The sequence below is a fragment of the Mandrillus leucophaeus genome, unplaced genomic scaffold (genome assembly GCF_000951045.1).
Source record: "Mandrillus leucophaeus isolate KB7577 unplaced genomic scaffold, Mleu.le_1.0 Scaffold151, whole genome shotgun sequence".
NCBI classification, from domain to species: domain Eukaryota; kingdom Metazoa; phylum Chordata; class Mammalia; order Primates; family Cercopithecidae; genus Mandrillus; species Mandrillus leucophaeus.
In genome coordinates, this window is record NW_012101488.1 from 976,649 (window position 1) to 980,291 (window position 3,643).

The 3,643-nt window shown below is 59.5% G+C and overlaps 1 protein-coding gene across 1 annotated transcript in view; it reads left to right on the forward strand.

The window, feature by feature from the left end:
• Positions 1-6: 6 nt before the first annotated feature.
• Positions 7-3,643, forward strand: part of MARK4 (MAP/microtubule affinity-regulating kinase 4) — a 62,467-nt gene continuing 58,830 nt past the window's right edge. The window contains exon 1 of the mRNA XM_011975142.1: positions 7-25. The gene's annotated coding sequence lies outside the window, so the exon portion shown is untranslated. The remainder of the gene's footprint in view (positions 26-3,643) is intronic.

Genomic DNA, 3,643 nt, shown 5'->3' on the forward strand with positions numbered 1-3,643 from the left:
GGGCAACGATCGGAACTCGGACACGGTGAGTGGGGCCCGGCCCCTTGGGGAGCCCTGGCTGGGTCCAGCCGCCAAACCCTTCGCCCCGCTGTGTCCCTCGCCCCGCGAGCCCCTACCCTCGTTTCCTGGGCTCGACCCAGCTCGTCACCTCTCGACCCCTCCCGGACTTCCAGGCCTCTTGGCCCTCCCCACCTTTTCCAGCCCAGCCCGACCCCTGGGGGCGCCCCTCTCTCGGGACCCCTCTCTTATCCCCGTGCAGACCGCTTCCGCTCGGGTCTGTTCCCTCCAGGAAGCCCCCTCCCCTGCTTCCAGGAGCCCCTCCCTTCCCTTGCGCGTGCTAAGCCCTTTCCCCTCCAGGCTGTCCGCGTCCGACACCTCGCCCCCTCCCGGATTTGCAGGGCCCCTGACCCCCCAAGGCCCGCCCTGGCTCTCCCAGCAGGGCCTGGCCCAGTCCTGCCTCTGGCTCCGGCCTTCCCTATCTGGGGCTTGGTGCCGGCTCTCCAGGAGCCCCTCTCCTCTCATTCCCAGTCCTCTGCCCCTCCAGGACGCACCCGGGGCGCCTGTGGGCAGCCCCTGGCAGGAAGCTGGTTTCCACCTCTCCTGGGCCCCGGCCCTTTTCTGCCGCCTTCAAGGTCTCTCCTGTCCCAGGCCTGGTCCCCATCTTCCAAGCAGCCCTGTCCCTAGATCCCAGCACTCCGGGGCCCCCAGAAGCCACCTGGACCCTTTCTGGTCTCTTCCTCTCCCAGGAAGCCTTGGCCTCCAACTTCCAGGCCCCCACCTCACCCAGGCTCGTATTTCTAGGCCCTGGACCAGTCTGACTCCAGGCCTCATCCGCCCTCTATCAACTTCTCAGCTTCAGGCAAGCCCCTTCCCCAACCCCCAACCTCTCCACCCATGCTAGGCCAAACTTAGGCCCCTTCCCCACAAACCACCGTCCTTTCTCCTGCCCCAGGGCCTCCCCCTTCCTTGCTGGGGGTCTGGCCTCCCAAGGAAGCCCCCTCCTCAGCTTCAGAGGCCTTCCTCAGCTACAGGGCCTGGCCCCAGATCCTTCTTCCAGAAAACTCCCGGACCTGAAGCCCCTCATCTTGCCCTGGCTTCAAGCCCCTCATCTTGCCCTGGCTTCAAGCCCTTTTCCCTTGGGGTCAATCTGTTGGAAGCCTTCTCCCCAAATTTCTAGACCCTTTGACCTCCCCCAGGGCTCAGCCTTTATTCGTCTGTGCTGCTCCTTGCTCAAGAAACCCCTACCCCATACTTCCAGGTCCCCCAGACCCTTCTCTAGTTTCAAGGACTGCTCCTAGAAACCCCCTTCTCTGATTCCTAGGAGCTTCCCAAGATCCAGGGATTCCTGGCCTCTGACTTCCACTGCCCCAGTGGCTTTGTCACTTTCCACCATTCCCAGGCGCCCCCTGCCTCTACACTGTTTCCCAGAGAGTCCCAGGGAGGCCCCTCCCCATCTCCTGTGTCTCTGATCACTCTGATCACTTCCAAAGACCTGCCCACCACCCAATCCTAGACGTCTCCCCAGCTGGGATCTTTGTGTCTTTCTCCAAATCTTTCTGCCAGGTCCCTGTTCCCCTTCCCCCTGTTTCCCTCACCTCTGACAAACCGCCCCCCCACGCACACACACCATCAGAGATTTGTATCTGTCCCTTCCTCATCTTGCAGATCCCTCCCTCACAGAGACCACCCCCATCATCACTACGGGCCAGAACTCCAATTTGGAGTCTAATGAAATGCCTACCACCTCTGTTCCTTGGTCACTGCAATCTACAGTGAGGTGCCAGGGGCTCCACAGTCCTGGGTTCCAATGCTGGCATGGCCAGCTGGTTTGCCTTGTGTCCTCAGAAAACCAGTTCTCCCTTTCTGAGCCTCAGTTTCCTGCCCTGGAAAATAGGGGTGACCGCTTGAGTGCCTCCTTGGCTTACTCGATTCAGGCAAAGCCTGGCACCTAGGAAGCACTCCACAAATGCCAGCTGCTATTGTGGCTGTGGGTATGAGTCAGACAGCCCGTGGATTCTCAGCTCAGGGCTGTTATTAGTTGTTGAGTGAGGCTGCAGATTCACTCCCAGCTTGCAGCCTCAGTTTCCTTATCTCTAAATCGGGTTGCTGATGGCCCTCCGCTGTTAGGGATGTTTGCAGGAGCCAATGACGTGATGTGACTAAGGTGCACAGGGCCTGGCATGTGTCGTGGCTGTTGTGGTTATTAGTACTAGTTTAATTGTTCAGATAAACTTGGGTTCATATCCTGTTTCTGTCCCTCCCTAGCTGTGTGACCTCGGGCAAGTAACCTCACCTCTCTGAGCCTTGGTTTCCTTGTCTCTTAAGTGGAACGCCTGATGACGACTTGCTGTTCCCTGGGTTGTTAAGATGTGTGCATGGTGCGGATTTGAGGATGGCTAATCCCCTTTTCTCTCCTCCAACTCTTGTCACTAAGACCTGCCTGTCAGTCCTGATGGGGAGTCACCTGCCTGCCTCTGGAATAGGAGGTTGCAGCCCCCTCTCCTGTTACCTGGTTACCATGGCTTCAGCCACATAGGGTCATGCTACCCCCACCCCAAGTTCCAGGGCCCCCCACCAGGGGGCCAGCCTCCCCAGGTTCCCTAGCAACAGGCCCGGGTGTTGGGGCGCCAGCCGGGCGAGAGGGAGCCAGGCCAGCTGGTGGTGCAGGCCAATTTTAGCTCCCACCCCCGGCCCCCAGGGGCTTTGTCACCCACTGCCCCAGCTGCCCCTCGCAGGGGTCCCTCAGCCATGCTGCCTTCAGCGTGGTGACATCCCACCTCCAGCTGGCTGCCGTGGTGCCACCTGATGGGGGTTCTTCTCCAGGTCCTTATCTCGGTGGGGATCGGAGGCCTTATCTCCAGGATCTCTACCTGCCTCCCTGGTCTCTGCTGGGAGGAAGCCTGGGGCAGTGGGGAAGCCTGGCTTAGCACTCAGGAGGAATCAGCAGGCTGGGGTTCGCATCCCAGCACTCTGCTCCATCTGCCCTGTGACCTTGGGGGAGGGACTTCCCCTGCCTGAGCCTGGGGGTCCCCATCTGGAGACTGCAGATCATAATTGGACCCACATTGGAGGCCAGGGTGAGGGCACGGCAGGCAGTGGCAGACGCATGGTTAGAGCCCCGGCCGTGGTGGTTGGAACTGCCCAGCCGTGGGGAGATTGTCCTTCTGCCCCTGTGAATGGACCGTGTGACCTTCACATAGCATCTTCCCTCTCCAAGGCTCAGTTTCTCTGCTGGAACGTGGAGTCGCTCGCTGGGCTACTGCAGGAATCAAGTGTAGGCGAGTTGCCTGTTTACACAGGACTTGGTCCATAGCGTGAGCTGCTTTGTAGAAATGGTTCATGACCCAGCGTGGTAGCTCACACCTATAATCCCAGCACTTTGGGAGACCCAGGCGGGAGGATGGCTTGAGCCTGGGAGCTGAAGACTAGCCCGGGCAACATAGCAAGACTCCATCTCTACAAAAAAATTTGAAAATTGGCTGTGTGTCGTGGGGCACTCCTGTGGTCTCAGTTACTTGGGAGCCTGAGGTGGGAGGATCTGCTTGAACCCAGGCAGTTGAGGCTGCATTGAGCCTTGATTGCACCGCTGCACTTCAGCCTGGGCAACAGAGCAAGACCCTGTCTCAAAAAAAAAAAAAAAAAA